Raw genomic sequence first — 18,544 nt, forward strand, 5'->3', positions numbered from 1 at the left:
GGTGACAAAAAACCCCAGCCCTAAACTGTGTCTTGTTATTCTCCACACAAAGTCCTGCCTACAGTGCATCGTCTTTTAGAAAATAACAACACTACGACCGGACGACCGAGTCAGTCTATTAAGCTGTAAAAAACCGCGACCTTGGGTGAAAAATAAAACAGTTGCCATTGTGTTTTACACCCCCTTTATTGTGACAACCCGCACATAGGACAGCCTCCCCTCTGCCGGTACCATACCATCTTTTCTAACTCGGGCTAGACTACAGCTAACCTTAAATAAATCGAAAATCCGGACCTAACACGTTCTGCAATGCGACTACAATAGCATACGCGATCGTGTTTATTTTGTTTATTCACTTTTTGATTCGAGGGTTTATATTTTTTACACCCGTTTACTTCTCTTCTGCTGTAAACCCACAGAGGTGTTCAGTGGTCTTGCATGCATGTATCTATACGTAATTTTTTGAGCAGGAGGGACTGGTTAGATTCAAGATTACAAATCTCTAATTCCCTCTCTAAGTTAGCAAAGTCACGACGTACAAATCTAATATCAACTCGCTTTCTGCTAACATTGGTAAACAACACGGGATCGAACCAATTTTACAATTTTGGGAGTTTTCTTTAAATAGATATGTCTGATATTGCATTTATAGTAGTACACGCCTTCTCACGGAACATCTCGTGTACTGTGGACGATTTTACCACAACGTTACTCATTTACTGAGCAAATATAAGATTGAATGAAAGTCGACGTTTTACTTCACGAACGACAAATTCGCTTAACCAGATATCATCGCACACCCTGATACTTCCATGGCTTTCTGGGTATGAGAACACAACAACAGCCACACCGAACATGTGCAACTACCATGTCCGTCAAGGACTATTTTCAGAAACTAAAAGTTTGCATGACACGATTAGAAATACTCAGGTCCCTGGCAAATTATGGAGGAAATGTTTTGGCTTTGTATTTCGCCGCAGATGTCAAGAGCCGTACTCGAATTTAACGAAGGCGATGTGTGACCGCTGACAAGAAGGCCACGCCGGGTCGCTTTCACAAGAGCGAACTCATCTCGTGGTTATAATTAGTTCCCACATTATAATACGTTAATATAGTTTACCCGATATGATTTCATAACCAGTATTGTGGATTTAAAAAAAACGCTGGCTGTATTATTAGGGCCATATAGTTCGCAGCCACCGAGCGAAACGGCTAGTCGAGTGCCGCGGTGTATACTATTGTTGAAGGAACGCTTACGTCCGTACCACTTGTAGCTGTTAATGATACAGTCCATCATTGTGTCATTTGCCCAGTGGAAATTAATGTTGAGGACACGTTTTCTATTATTTAAGAACGTTGACGTTTCCAACATATCTGAGGGGTGTGTTCAATGATGGGCGTGATAGAAATAGCGCCATTTATTCGATTGTCGCCTGGCTTGAAAGGGAGCGAGCGGTCAGTTGCAGTTTCACAATCTCGCAGCATCTAGCGCAAACTGAATGAAGTCACCAAATTTGATCGATTAAAGTACAAAAAAAAAATACGCATATTCTACTAAATGCGAGCAGTGCCAGGCGATGTGTGCGTTCAATCTACAGTATCACATGGTGACAGAACGGTGTACACGGTGACAATAGCATGAACAGTGAGTGTATCAGCGTGGCACAAACGAACACAATGACTTCTACTGGCTTATAACCGCTCCTTATTGAAAACTGGGGTCAATCCGAAATATATGGGCAATAACGCACCATATGTGAATATATTGTACAGAGTAGTCGCCGGATTTACTGACTAATGACTTCTTTACGGAGCGCGACAACAGCTTGTTAACATCGCCAATCTGCCGATGTTGGTTCAGTGTCGAGCTCGACCGGTTTCACGCACTCCGCTGTTAAAACAAATAATATCATTAAATGTCTAATATTGACTGAAGCCTGTCACGGGCTCGTTTCATCAAACTTTGGATACTCAAATTACAAAATCACAAAAACAAGAGAAATAAGGTTTTCTTTAATAAAAAACTAAACATTCCAAAGGTATTGTATATGTCGAGTCCAACGACGGTGTTCATGTAAAAACAGTTTACAATTCTCAAACGGCTGTCGCTGTACCGCGCCTGATACAACAACAACAATAATCATATTCGTTGGTTCTTTTAGAAAATATGCCTTCAGGCGTTTTTGACGTACTTGGGACGGGCAAAGAAGGAAAAAACGACACGCTCCGTCTCGTCCACTCGATATCGCGAGGAAATCGTACTCTCGCTCGGGACATAGAATGGACTTAAATGCATACAGCTACATATCGCAAGGTTTCAGTCAGTCAGCAAGTGAACTGTGAAGCTAGTTTACGTGGCATCATATTGTGACATATGAGAATGTCTACGTAAAAGGGTGAGTGCTTCAAAATAACCCCAACGTCCACAGAACAGCGCATACCAGTTTTGTTTTAGTTCTGAGCAAAGGGTAAACGTCGAAAAAAGCGACTATAAAGATTCTACCGTCTGACAGCGAAAGTGAGGACGAAACGTTGACTCTGTATGAAAGTTACATTTTAGCTCTATATGACAGATTTATGTTTTCACCACTCTGGGCACTAAAGTTGCAATAAGCTGAATCGCTGGAGACAAAAGCTGTGATTAAATATAGTATTTCTCTACCCTCATCGCTGAATCGAAGGTAAATATAGCGCATGAGGGGAAGCCAGACAACAGGCGTTCTCCATAAACTATGGATACCCATGGAAAAATGCGTGGTTGTTGTTGTTACTATTTTGCCTCTAATAAATCATAGCCATAAAAAAGGATAGCTGCGTGTAGTACATCTCGTGAACCGATCAACTTATTTTTGTTGTCTTTCCTTTGGGCTATTTCATAGTTGCAGCACAAGGTATACAAATATTTCAATTTTTACTATCCAGTGTCAAAAAAAACCCACACCACGACTGTTAGACTACGACGAGGTGTACTGACGGTTTAACGGGAATGGATGGATTCAGTGCGGTTGGAAGGCGAAGCAAACCCGGCCACAGTGGTACTTATTGTGCCGGCGTGAGATGATACCTTGGCAAGTGTTTCCGGAGATGTGCAGACTACAGAAACAAATACATTACAACGTTACGAAACCGTGAACTATTATTAAATAAGCGCGTTTCTGCAAGTGCTTGCACTTTCCTTTCGAAACACAATGTCTTCCAAGATTTCAAGAGATACAACGGAAGTGGGAGAAATTGACAAGCGTCTCGGGGTTCGTGTGAGTGCATCGGGATGTCTTCTGGATAATTAACGGGCCGTTGCTTCTGCAAACAAACGGACTGATGACGTAGTCTATCTAATAATTCTCAATATCTGTTTCCTTAAATCTTACGTTTTAAAAGTGATTTGCCATCGTTTGCATCTCAGCGATTCTTATATGAGTCAATTTTCCTTGGCCGACCATTGGCGATCTTCGGAACTTGGAAACCGTGTCTCACTACACTACACGCAAAGTCACGCACTGACAATAATGCATGTTCGTTCTAGCCATCATCTTTTACAGAGAATGTGAACGCCCTTTCTTCCATTGAGAAAGTAGAGAGGGGCATAGTTCCCAAAGTTGTAGCTTTTCACAAGAAAAAAAAATCGCAGACGGATGACGGAGTGATCAAATGAATGAATGAACGACCAAACACCGGACGCTATCGTTTACTTTGCAATCCGATAGAAGCCAAATAAATCCATAACCTCTCCATCGCACTTCCTTTGCTCCCAGCTTTGATTGTTTCCAACATATACATTATTCATTTTCAAAATGTAAACATGTACTTTCATATTTTACTTCAAGATATTTTGTTACGCGACAAATAACCCCGACGATGACAAAAATGAGAGCTGACCTCAGCGCGAAACGTCCCCACAACAGTGACCAACATACGTACGGGGCCTATAGTGCTACGTTGCCAATTAATAACCAGCCGGTAATTAATATGAAACAAAGCAAAAATAGAAATCGCTACGGTGATTGTTACAAACTTGACAACTGATTGCCGGAAGTACTCCACGGTAAAGAGGCGATAACCAAGTCGCAAAGCACCATGGATTTGTGCTTTCACTCGGAAAGTAAAGTAGATATTCGAAGATGTTCATAAACAAAACACCAATACGCGTCCTCCTCTGATGTCCTAATTTAATCTTCATCGTTTTCAATATTCGAAACCCACAGAGCGTGATGAAGCGACCGAAGTTCGCGAAAACATCATTTGGTTGCGCGCGTTCTGGACGATCAGAAGTCGAACTAGACTTAAACAATATACACTGGTGCAAAGGGACTGTCAGATAACACTGAGGCACTTTAGGAACAAAGTGACGGAGACTTTGTCTCAGTGACAATGAAAAATAACATACGTCTCCCAAAAAGACTTTGGTAATAAATCTCTTCACCAGTTCAGCAAGAAAAGCTAGCTATCAACCACCGCCGCCAAAAGAAAACCACGGCGCTGCTATTATTACATCACAAAACAACACTTTCTGAACAGCCCATACGCCTGAGTTACATAACTTATAACCTGAGATAGACCTTGATGCGACTCATGCACCAAATATTCCTATGGATATTGGTTTGTAAGAATAAAACGTAGGTTGACATACTAGTATGTTACGTGCGGGTAACAGTGTACCCCAATAGAATGCAGCGGGGCCTGAACCTCTGCGTACTTTCTCGACTTGAATTCAATGATGTTACTCAAGCGGTGGCATGGTACATTGGGGCTGCAGCGATCACTGTACACTATTATACTGCGAACGAGATTTCGCAATATTTTTATTATTTACTTTATTCCAAAAATGGTGTGTACCATACCACGGTCTGTTCACGGTGTACAAATGGTTTTTTTTCGCTGCACTAGCGTTGCAACTGTACAGTATTTGCTTGTAGGTAAATAATTAGTCTAGTCCGGCATCAGGGAAGTCCCCAAGGACAGCGCTTCCTTATCTCTCACTGAAAGGACTTGTGATAAAGGTTTCGGCGTGTTTGAATAATACTCAACATCATCATCCTAGTGTAACGCTTGTATTGTGTCAGGCCCCGCTTTTCGTCACATCGCTATATCACTGAACTCTGCTGAGCAAAAAAAAACGACCAGGCGACTGTGAGCAAAAACGCTAGGCATATTCAGACACGCAAATGCGAAAAGTCAATGACGGAACCGACCACACTTCGTGATAACTGACTTGTCATCGTTTGTACGGCAGCTTTGGCTGCAAAAAACCTCCTATCAGTCACTTTCTGCATGAAAAGCGTGGACATATCCATCATATTCACATTGGAGATCATTGAGGCGTGCAATTCCGCAGGAGCTGTAAAATAGATAACGAATATTTCATCTTTTTTTTGTTCGAATAATAGAAAAGGTCTGGCCACACCAAGCTGCTGTATGTGTGTATTATCCCAGAAACAGTCGACTCGGACTGTTACATTTCCGTGTCTTATAAACCATATACACTCCGCCAACAATAAACGTGTACCTTGGGGACGATTGCACAGACTTAATTGTACATAAAGTATTTTTTCAAAATAATATCGACAGCGTGCCAAATTCAAGGTATGACAGGGAAACCAAACCTTTGCAAATAAAGACAAACAATAACGGGAGATATTGCAGGATTTCACGCACATCCGCTCGCACCGTTACAGAACTGCTCAAGCCATTGCCAAATGTATTTTGCCGAAAACGACACTTCTCCTCCGACATGACCATACGAAAGATTTTTTTCGTCGCAGAATACGCCAGATTAATACTGGAAATGGGGTGACTAGCGAGTGGGTGGGGTGGAGGTGTCCGGTAGATGGGCGAGCGCAGTGAATGAACTAAGATGGATAAACAAGGCACTCCTCCACTGCCATGGATTTAAACACACGGTCATATATATTATTTATTAGCAGAGATGGGAATAAGATAGTATTTTCCACGCTGATGGAAAATTTGCCAAACTCACTTTAAAAGCCATTAGGCGACCGCCGATAAAATAATTTGTTAGACGAGCTAACACTGCGCCCAAGAGCTGGCCAGTTTGGTCTCGTAACCATACACCATGTCCTCTCAATGCTGCATATGGCGCACTGCCGATAAAAATCTAAAAATTTATTCATGGCTATCCTTGAAAGCCAAAAAAGACCGTGCAGCCAGTAGAAGTTCATAGTATGAGAGGGTTATTTCCAAAACTCAAATCAATTCACGGACGGCCCACTTTTTTGGCAATAATTCCCTGTAAAATGTGGATGCCCACTCACTCAACACACCATCGCAGAGGTATCTTTCATTTTTTATAGTTTTAATTTTTGTTCTGGTAGATTTGTGGCTTGAGAGTACGAAGGATTGATAAGTCAAGGTGTTTTCGTTATCATTCTGGAGAAAATGAAAAAGGAGAAATTTGGGGCGCAGGGTAGGCTATAGTTGCCTTGTTAGGCATCAGTCGCTTCGTATGCAGTGACAGGCAAAAATAGATCTAGCAATTCGGTACTCCGGATCAATTTACTCTAATTTTGGCGAAAAAACCCTAAAATTATCAAAATGCACAAAGGTATATAATATTCTTCATCATAATTCTCGCAAAGATAGTCAATCGTGGTGCGTGTACCGCTGTATACAATGCAGGCACTTGTTTTCGGTGTAGCGATAACAGGGCTCCCGAATCTGCACACAAATGCTGACGGCGTGGGGGCGTGTGTGCGGCTGGAAGCGGTGGATTTGGGAATGAGCCCCCGTACCCAAGTCTCCTGCGTTACTGGCGAAAAAAAGGCTAGTGCAGATACATGGTAGGGGAAGAACAGGTGTGGGCTGACAGGTTGATACGATTCCTCAAAGCAGAGTCTGAATTATATGCTATGTTCTGCAGCTTAAGCCGGGCTATCAGCTGGCGCTACTTTGCTGTAAAGCGGAGCGCCATTCCAGGGGCTTATACTCCCCTCAATCATAATCACAATTATTTTACGCCCTCCTTCTCGGAATGCTTTCCTAAGCTTCGAAAATCCCGCTTGTCAATTATCACTCTTTATTGCAATCCGGTATTAAGACCGACCAGTTTAAACCGAAAGAATTTATTTTTTAGCGACAAGTATTGAAAATCCCTCGCTTCTTTTTATTCCATGTTTCTCTCGTTCGGAGTTTCCCTCTTTTTTCCCTGGCCAGGATTACACTCGTCACCGGCAAGGGAAACCTTCCAACATAAGCCCCTATGTTAACGAATTATCCTACCGTTTCTAATATGTCATTTCTCAGACGCCCCTTGCAAGGGAGACACTGTCGGATAATGGCGAATTTTCACTTGGCAATGGACGTCTTCACAAAAAACGGTGCAAACATCAATTTGCTCTCTACTTGTATGATAAACCACTAACTTAGGACAGGGTTAATAAACCATTATACATCTCGGTTCTTATTAATAAAAACATTCCTGTCACCCGGGCTTAAGACCTAATCCGGGCAAATTACGATTTGTCAATAAAAAACGATGAATTCATCGTTTATATTTGAGGTTGTGATATCATACAAATATTCGTTGTCTGTGTCTTCGAGAGTGTCTCAGACGCGTTTTGCGGCTCAAGAAACTCGAAGTTCTTTTACGACGACCTTTCTTTTCAAAATAAACTGAAAGGTTGCGGTGACAAATGTTAAACCACAAGTTGACAGGCAAAAGGCAAAGCAATACCTACTGCATATACAGCACGCTCCCAAACCCAATCATCCTCAACGTCCTATACGGAAGCCAGCGAAGCAACTTTTTGTCTGACAAATGAATATGTAAAACGAAGCTACGTTTCCCGGAGAACTGCAATTCTTTTACATTTCGTGATCATGCAAAGTGAAGCACAGTTTTGGAACACATGAGTCGCTGTATCTGTGAACACGACTGTAGAAACCCACGTCGCGTCGACTCATCCGTGCCTCCAAGATATTGGAAAACCTCGCCGAGTTGGCTATTATTGAGACGAGTGCGCCGATCTCCCTGATCGCTGTGTTTCGACACACGATAAATACAAATATCGCAAGGTAAAAGAAAGAAATACATTTGTCTGAAGAAATATGTAATGTCAAAGCGGAGGTATACGGGGTCGAATTACGAGAAGACAACGAAATAGCCAGACAGCTGGGACTTCAAACACAACCATTAATGAATTGAAAATGCCTACCCACTTATCATTGAACACTTACATTTTTTCAAAACATAAATTTCATCACATCATTTTTATGGTCAATATTTAACGATTTCACAATTTTCCATATACATAATTGTGTTTGCCCGAAGGGGGGACGCTATAATTATCGATACTGAGGCATGTGTACACAAAGTGTTGGGATCATCTGAAAATATGCGGTCATGTATGCGACAAATATCAGCAATCAATTGTCAGGTTTTAGTATGACGAATAATAATTGAGAGTACGTGGATTTGTGGAGGTAATATGGAAAATTTGGTCGCCAAAGTGAAATAACTTGACATGTATGATTACGGAAATATTTCAGCAGTGTATAACGGTACGGTAACGTACTGGAGATATTAACCTTCAACAGTTACGACTTGTGCGTGTCAACAACTGAACATCAATACAGCAACAAATAAGATATTGTAGGTGGATATGCCGCTGTGTTTTGATTTGTACAGTTTACAAACGACACAATGACAACAAACACCGCTTTTTACGACAAAGACCTTAAACATCAGGCAGCGACGACTGCACAATTCACAGCTTTCACTCCGGAAAGGGTACGGGATTAAACAAGGCGAAATAACAGACAAGCATCACCCCTAAAGCCACGAAATGAATAAATCTACAGTCTACAATTTCTGATTCACTGATTGCATCGCCGTATTCTGGGAACACTGCCCCAAGGCTCTGAACAAGAATGCTGGAAATAACCATGAACCGTGGCGAAACAAAGCCCGGGTGAAGGGTGTACGCATTTCTGCCTGTGTATGCTCTGGAAAGATCATTAGTCCAGCCTAGGGTGTTTTCACTTTATGGAAAACTCTCGCGATGCAGAATTCATCTTCTGAGGGCTCAGTTTAGCGCAGTTCTTACTGTCAGCCCGGATGACGCGCTGGAAATCAAAGACTTAGAGATCGGTTGTTTCGCTATTTTTCTGTGTTTCGCTTGACAAACGTACGTTTTCCCTTGGATCAATTCGTAACATAAGGCCACTGTTTCTTGTACAATTGCAGCTCTCGGCCCACATAAGTGTCATCACACCAATCATAGGCAGGCCACAATCCAATGAGCGAGTAGGACAAACAAACAAACAAACCGTCAAATGTGTGGTAATGATGATACGGCCAGCTCGATTGGACATGATTCTAGCTTTTCTGACAGAGCATTGAACTCATATCGTGAAGTAGCCACGGCTGATAGAAACACACCTGAGCACAACGATGCGCCACTTCCTTACACCTGAAACCTTGCTACTGACACCAAAATATATTACTTTTTTCTCCCGCTGGCTTAACTTCGCTACATTGAGCTTTCCAGGGGAAATTAATCTCAGGCGCTCACGGTAGAGAAGACTGCCCGTTCCTCGTGATCCAGGCTTTAGGTCAACCAGGCGTGTGCTAACCGCAAATGAAGGGTATATACATAACGCACGCTCATCGTCATTGTCTTGAGACGGTCCTGGCGTCTGCAAATCCTACTACTGTGACAAAGAAGCCGTGAAACACAAGGTATGGAGGAAAGTACTGATGTTCTAGGCACACGCTGGCGGAGATACGATAGGGTTCAGTTTGCTGGTCTGTTAAACCGGACGGCTGTGTAGGGTGGAGATCGAATGTAAATTGTCGAACTCCACGCTACGCATCGGTATAAGAGAAAGGAAATTAAATATATTTTTGCACAGCTTTTGTTTGCTTTTTTATAGATTAAATAATCAATATTCGTTTACAAGTTGTTTTTTTTGTATTCCGCATTACGTTCGCAGCCACTGTTGAGTAAGACAGTGTGAAGTCAGTGAACGTAAAATCTTATCACGGGTCACCCTAAGACCTAGATTGCTTGGTTCAAAGACGAACCAGAAATCTATTCAAGAATGGTGACTTGGGGACAGCAGTTATTATTTCTTGCCCTTTATATCATATCATACTCAACAACCAGACGAAAAAATCAAAGAATTCTTACGATGATGTTGCTTTTTTTTTTGGTTTTGGTGATCGGGGTGAGAAACATGAACAATATTTTTAGACACTTTTTTCACGTTTTTTTCGGAAAAAAGTTTCATTTTTAGATAACTTCACCTCAAGATACTTTGAATCGGCTGAAAACAGAACAGTCCAGAAAATACGGCATATTAAAGCTGAAAATACACACTTAGTTAAAGATTAAAGAACACGATTAAAATAAATAAAAAAGAAAACTAGCAAGATGATCAAAATAAAGGAGTAAACAACCGATACATTGCGCAAGTCACGTTGTTTTCGGAAAAAGTTTCAACGAAACTTCCAGAAGTCTCATTACGCTAAAAAGCCTCTGAGCGTTGAAAACACGCAATTACTGACTATAACTCCCTCGACGTGTGCAGATCGATAGATGAAGGCCCCATAAATCGAACGCCACGCTAGCCCCAAAGTGCACATACAGATCCAGGCAGTCTAAAAATGTCTACCGTAAAGGGGTACTTTACACGTATGAATGATAGTCGTGCTTGAGACTATCAATACGGTTGAGCCATGGCCATATTGTACCCTGCCAACACACATCCACCATGGGAGTGCTTCAATTGTTGCCCGGTGAAACATTCCCCTATGATAGGTGTTTTGTCTGTGCTGCTAAGCCCAACATCATATGGTCACAAGCGAATTGCTCAATTTGTTTTTTGAAAAAAACTGTTCCGTAAATGCATTTTTGTTTAAGTGTTCACCATTCACAACATGTCAGATTTTTCCCCAAAGCCGTTGCGACGTAATTTATGCACAAAATCTTCTGCGTTGTCATGTCAATTTATTTCCATAAATAAAATGGAGACATTCCGGACTACCTAACCAGATTACTGATGATACCCAAGTTTGGAACTGAAGGAGGCAATTACTTTTGTAAATTACTTCATATATCCAAGACGACAATGACAGATACTGTTGGAGCAGACGGCAATTTCAAAAAGACAGACGGCGTTAACTTACAATTGATTATTCTTTGTTTTTTTTCGCTGAAATGCAGGGGGATACAGCAGTTGGTGTAATTACATCATTTTCGCTGGAAAAAAAACACTAGAATCCCTCTAGAGGAGCGGGGTCGAAGCTTCCACCGCTATTATCCGAAGTTTTAGAATAAGTAGAACAAATGTGAATTCTTTTCTGCGATGGTATCGGCTAGAAATCTCCCATTCCCTGAGAGCCAAACAAACTTACACGCGTCACTATGGATGGATGGGACGGGGCAGATGTATTCGTATATGCTTAGCGACAGCAACTGTAACCCTTGGCGTCAATTCAAACCATAGAATATAATAAAGTGAAGAGCAGCTACAAATCCTAGGAAACAAGCAATAACAAAATACGGAATTAACCTGGAATATAAAAGAGGTGATACTAGCGTGGGAATGGGGAACTTTCAATTGAGGCCGCGAAAATATGTCGTTTCCAACCTAACCTTAGGTAAGTAATACATCAAAATGTCAGTATACAATGTAAACTAACAAAACCGTGTTTTCCAGTGTATTGCAATGGCTTAAAGTACACATAACAGTAATTATCTGTACGCATCAGTCTTTATTCCAGGTAACAAGAAAATTTGACAGTCAGTTCGTCGTGAGTATTAAGCCCACAGCAAGGCTGTCCATATGGAGTCATAGAAACGCCACAATATGCAAAATAACTGTTTAACTACAATACGGTTCCCGGCATATTGGTATTGTTGTAAAATGGAGTGAGTGTAACTGATGGTTTTCAAAGAGCTAAATATGGTGTTTGTAGGAAAAAAAAACCAGAGCGGTAACTTCCAAACACTAACTCATTCAGCGATCAATCACTGGATATACGACTGTTAGTCTGGCTCGTTACATTGCAAAAAAATCCTAGCTGAATGATCTCGGCCGAAAAAAACTGCAGATTTTTGCATGGAATTTCTGCAGCGGGAAGAGATGGAGAAATTCGACTGTTATGTTTACATTTGCTATTATACGACTGACGTTGGATCCTTACACAAGCAACAACATTCTCCAAGAATGATAACGGCCGTTAAGCGCAGCAACGTCCATCGCCATCAGCTGCAGCTTTAAAAAAAACACCCGATCTTCCCTGCTGCAAACCGTTGCAAATTAAGTCAAACTGTAGATATTGTAATAAGTTTGTTTCCCTCTCGACAGAACAACGTCTAAATATTAATTACAACTTAGTTATTGGCGTTTGTCTTGACATTTGTGGGATTCGCCCTACAGACTTGAGTCCCCATAACCAACTGCCGATAGCCACTCTGTGGGACATTTTCTCTCTCTTTTTTATCTGTTATGATATTGCCCCTTTTCACACATATCTCCTGATTGTCTGTTTTCTTTTGTCCACCTTGTCATCTGTTTAACCATAAATAGCCAGCTTACACAGACCGCGACTAAAAGTGTAAAATAAATGAAAATCAGCGAGCCCGCTGTTGCCAACACAGCCAGTTGAAGGTACGTGCAAATCCAAAACCCAGATGGTCCACATCACTCTTTTCAAAAGCGCTTTCACTCGCACACGTAAATTTTTGACATTTTGCAGAACCATGAGTTCAACGGAAAGCACGTGACGACAAGTTGATCAAGGACACGAATTTTCGGCAACCAAACGCGCCAACCTACTCAAGCAAAACACATCGACAGACTGTCGGCCTCAGAACGACCAGCGCCCCTGGCAAAAAATTAAAACTGCAGAAATTCTTTATTTATATTTATACCTGCAAATTTGACGACGGCTTAGGTATAATGACACATTTATTTAATACAGACGAGTCCCAAACTTGCTGTGCACGATTAAGTTTCTTTCCCCTTCTTCCTTTAAATATCTTGCTTTAAATGATTCGTAACTAGCAGTGTCGAGCGGCTGAAGTCATTTTTTTCAAAGCATAAAGTCTGACTCTCCTGCCAGTGGCTATTTATAACAAGGTCAAGTTGTGAACACTTCGCCCAAGGCCGGCTTATTTGACAGCGAAGTGCAATTCTACACAGAATCCATACCTAGAACAGACAGTACTATAAATCAAATATTACATTAATGTTAGATTCACCATAACACAGTACAGTTCTTTACGCTCACCACGTGGTGAATGGAAAAATGTAATTAATTTACACCCAACAATTGAACGAAACTGTGACTATATTTCAAAGATGTACGCATTAAAAGACGAAGTGAGGGGAAAACGAGAAGCTAAACTTTTAGATTTTGTCGGTTTGAAGCGGAAAAGTAACTAAAATGTGATATATTTGGGGGTTTTCATATTTTTCAGACATCAACAGATCAAGAAATTAACAAACCAGGCGTTGATTTCTTGTCAGTTTGAAATTGTGCAACGATCATATATATATATATATATATATATATATATATATATATATATATATATATATATATATATATATATATATATATATATATATATATATATATATTCACGTGTATTCCGTCTACCGAGTGATCTATGTACCCATTTTTCGTGTCTTGCCCAACCCTTTCCCTGAACCATATTGGAGATGAATCACCATCGTTATAAACTCATAAAATAATACACAGAACGTGAATGGTCGACCTATAGTGAAAACTCAAAAGCCGTAATATCGGCAAAATTGATGTGAAACAGCGCAAAACTTCCAACAACCATTCCCGAACGAATTTCAACGATTTGAAAGCGATGGTATTGGGAAGAAGTGACGCCGGCACATTAGTGACGCGACGCAACAACGACAAAGTTTGAACGGGAAGGTTATCAAACGCAACACCAAAATGATAAGTGAGCTCATTAAAGTAACATGAATTTTCAATTTTTGTACGTGGACAAAGCACTCGTCTTTCGTATCTCTTCCAAAACTGAACTTTTTTCTGTACTTGAACGTATCATGAAAATGAAAGTGATACAGCGTTTGCCGGTCGGCAGATTCGTTGCACAATTAGCCTCCATTCGCCTGGAGACAAGAACAGCCCGGCGACGGAAAAGTTTCGAACGCCGCACTTTATCTTCGAGCCAGAAGCAAACGTACTCCAACTCTGAGAGGATAGGGGTACCACAGGACTAGTAATCATCTATCAGACTGCACAGAACACTCAGCTATGGCTGCCAGCTTTCAGATGCCCGTCAATCGCACACACACACAAATACAGGACGCACGGCCCGACTATTCAGTGTCGATGAGCCGGCATAATCAGCAAACGCGACGAGTGAGAATAAAATACATATAAACGCCATGATTACTTTATTTACAGGAATTTATTATTATTACTAGGTTAATGCACCTGTCAACTCGTTATCTAAAAGAGGATTATTTTCGATCAGATACGTCTCGCAGTGGGCTCTCCACGATTCTATACTAACCTAATTTTCAATCGAATTTCCTCTTCAGCACTGGCGTTATCTTAGCGCTATTTCAATTATACGCGGCAGGGGTGATAATAATATGTTTCTAAGCCATGCGAGATGGATGATATTGTCCCATGTGACAATACCCATACCGTTTAGCATATCCGCTGCTCTCCTCAATGGCTTTCACTCACTATCATTACAATGCTGGGCTAGCGTTAGAGGCTGAAAAAAAAGTCAACTGTGAGTTTTGCATTTAACCGCGTAACTGTGAAAAAAATGTACAGGATCAAAATCATTAGATGACATGACTGGTTTTAACACCCCTGCTCTGTCTTGATTGTCGAATGGATTTCCCGGCCAGAATAAAAGAGCTGCTCAGGTTAAAATGCATGCATGCGTAACTTTACACATCGGGGGACAGAGGGAACCTGCAGGTTGTGATACGGATCAGAAAACGAACAAGGGGCTGAATATCTTGGTACAGGATTCGTCACCTGGGCAGGAAACTATTCGCACATCAGAAAGTGTGGTTGCCATGTCGACGGTGATCATTTGACTGGCGCTCTTAGCGGGTACAAAGTGAATAAAATAAAAAAATTAAAATAGCGAAAAAAACTAGAACAAAAATTACTGTCTCACTCACATGATAAAGCGCGTATGGCATGGTTAAAAACCACCGAACTTTTTTGGCGCATGGTCTGACTAAGATATCCATGAGGACACCACGAGAGACAGACATGAAAAAATATCAAGGTATGGAAGAACTAGTTTAGATCTATCGTAAAATATGTTTTTAGTTTACATAGATCACGGTGGATTGATAATATTAGTTCAGGAATGGTGTCTAACTAGAACTCCGAGGGCCAAGCAATGCTGACTTTATCGAGAGCCAATGGTTGGCAGACTCCTTTGGCAGCTAGCAATCCCAGCAGCTCGTTAAAGGGTCTATGTTAGGTGACTGTAACAACTTAAACAGATAAAGACGCCAACTCAACTGCCATAAATAGAACTAAAAATTATCCCATCATGCCTTTTGTTTGGTAAAATAGAGTGGGGGAACATCATAAAATAATTATTACCCGCGATAGTAGAGTTACAAGTCTTCAAAAGTGGCCGTTAAAGGCAGACACTTCCCACAATAAAGATTATCACAATCTAGACGAATTCACCACAGTCCTATGAATTAAGCGGGCGTGTTCGGTGATTTCCAGTCTGACTAGGAGAGGCAAAATCAGACAGAGAGGAGATTCAGAAGCCAGTTACAAGTATCGCTACACCACTCTACACTAGATCCATCAAAAGAAGCATATCAAAGGCAACGTACTTTATTACCTCAGCCCATGGGACTGGTTTGTCTCGGGTTAAAAAAAAGCTTTCATCCTCTTCAGTTCGCCCAACATAAAATTTTTACGCGCTTCCCGCTAAAAGATCGAGGTGAAAGATTCAATCGTCCCTTTTAGCTTGGTCATTATCGCGCCATTTTCATTATGAAATCGCCGGTTAATTGTATTAAATAAGATTAGTGTGTGTGAGAGGGGAAGAAGATGGCGACAGAACCCATCAAGTAGAAAGACTCGAAGTTCGCCCTCCAGTGATACCTTGTAATGTGTAGCTGGGCAAAGAGAACCGAAGAATTGCCGTGTGTTCGTCTATTCTGTTGTTTCCGCCAGTAAATACTTCAGTCTTTCACGGCGGTGCAGTCTGCCATAAAATGACATTGAGTAATGTACCTTGCTGGTACCGAAGCCACAAAAAGTATTACACTGTCTGAGACGACCATAACATGGCTGCCAATATGCATGCACCACATACACCACCACATGGTCCACACACAGTAAACGCCACCACACACACACAGAAATAATGAAAGTATCTGATGTCGTTGGGAGGGTTAGATTGATTTGTTCCAAACAAACTTGGGATGTGAAACCAAACAAAATGCCGAGATTTCTACTTGTTTAGCAACGCATCATGGGGCATGCCCTTCCAAAGACGTTCCTCACTCGACTCTACCTAGACCTTGCCCTCTGCGCAGGTTTCTGTTTGACATTCCACTGAAAAAAAATTGGCATAGACGGCGACTCCATGTTTAAGAGTCTGGCGCTGAAGTGAATGTCATGCAGTAAACACAAAGTTTACGAAATAAGAAATTATTTACGTGAATTTACAAGTATTTCTCGCTAATGACGTCACACAGCGGCCTGGCTTATAACGGGCCAAACTAGTTCCATTCTTTACGTCAGAAATCTTCCCGCCTCTATTCTGGTGAGCGGAGAATTGGTAAATTTAAAAGAAGAATTCTGAAAAACCTAGAACAATGATGACCAATTATACTACCAGTGTAACAAAACTGCAACCGTTATTGCAAAACTCTTTCAGAAGAAAATGCGTACTTCGCATCGAAAGCAAGTTCCTCAAGTGAGAGGAATCAATATCACGTCTCTCTGGGAGCTGGAAGACTTGAAAGGCTCGTACCAGAGTGGCATCGTCTTAAATCACCATTCCAGTCTTTAAACTCCGAGGAAGACCATATTTGGCTGTTTCCAAGGTAACCGCGCGCTTGACATTTAACAGAAGACGAGCGATGGGAATAAAAAGCCCATTAGAAGCCTTTTCAATTCGGCTACTTTAACATTTCCTGTAGGCTGTGGAGAACCGACTGCCTGCAGGCTTGAACAACACTAAATGAACACACGCACGAATCGCACACACAGTCGTCCTTCTGTTGTAGTTCCGTCAGAAATCTCACCATGGGACAGGCAAATCAGAATGCACGCAACAGACTCACCTCCGTGGGGAAGTTCTTCAAGACCAAAGTAAAGTGCCTCCGTCCTGTTTTACAACTACAGAGAAGTCTTCTAGTCTTCGAGAGTGTCTGCAACACTGGAGGTTCATGCCCTGTCCATTACCGAGCCGAATTTTTAACAAAATTACGATTTATGGTCTGAGGGCATTCTTGCTAATGACTCAAAGCTCAGGAAAGCAAGCCCCATTTATTCAGAATGTCTTAATCATCGCTGAACAGCCGAAGTTCGACGACAGTTAGCGTCAACCGTGCGGCGTGGATGCAGACACGGTGAGACCCAGGACCCGGTCATACAGAACTGTAAGGGGCATGGGTGTGACACACCAGGTTCGTCAACTGTGCAGTCAGAGACGTGTGAAGAAAAATCCCGTTACGTGTTGCAAAGGAGAAACGAGCAAATGTCTCGCCGGCTGTGCATGAGCAGACGAATGGCGAAAGAAAATGTAAAATTGTGCATCACAAATGCCGCGAGCGCTAATCATGCCAAACCGATAGACGATAATGGAGAGTACGGTCGCACGGTGAACCAACAGTGACTATCGATATCATCGAACATCGCCACATGTAAGGCCAAGGTTTAGTTCCGTAATCAATAAATTCTGGTCGAAATAAAGAAACCAACGATAAAACGCCAGATACACTGAGTATGAAATCTGCCTGTGTAAACAATATTCGGTTTTATAATTGTAAAATTTATGGTTTGTGAGGGCGACGATTCGCATAGTATAGCTAACACCAAGCACCTTAATTAACCCTTTTCAAGATACCAACCTCTCTATGCATGCCCTGTTCAAAATAAGAATTCAAAACAATAGGATAGCATGATAGATAAATTAATCATAAGGTAGGGTCACACTAAGATATCCAAGAGTATGTATGTATGTATGTATGTATGTATGTATGTATGTATGTATGTATGTATGTATGTATGTATGTATGTATGTATGTATGTATGTATGTATGTATGTATGTATGTATGTCTGTCTGTCTGTATGTATGTATGTATGTATGTATGTACGTACGTACGTACGTACGTATGTATGTACGTATGTATGCCTACATGTCTGTATGTACTATGTATGTAGGTGGGTATGTATGTATGTATGTGCTTGTGTACATATACATTGCATGGTATCTTAACGTGAGGTGATATGTCATGAAAGTGAATAAATGGCAAAAAATGTACATATATATATATATATATATATATATATATATATATATATAT

The 18,544-nt window shown here is 41.2% G+C and overlaps 1 protein-coding gene across 1 annotated transcript in view; it reads right to left on the bottom strand.

Annotated features, from left to right (window-relative positions):
- The window catches only part of LOC139132260 (neurobeachin-like), a 240,835-nt gene that overhangs the window by 69,685 nt on the left and 152,606 nt on the right, over positions 1-18,544 (bottom strand).

This window comes from Ptychodera flava, chromosome 4, assembly GCF_041260155.1.
Source record: "Ptychodera flava strain L36383 chromosome 4, AS_Pfla_20210202, whole genome shotgun sequence".
NCBI classification, from domain to species: domain Eukaryota; kingdom Metazoa; phylum Hemichordata; class Enteropneusta; family Ptychoderidae; genus Ptychodera; species Ptychodera flava.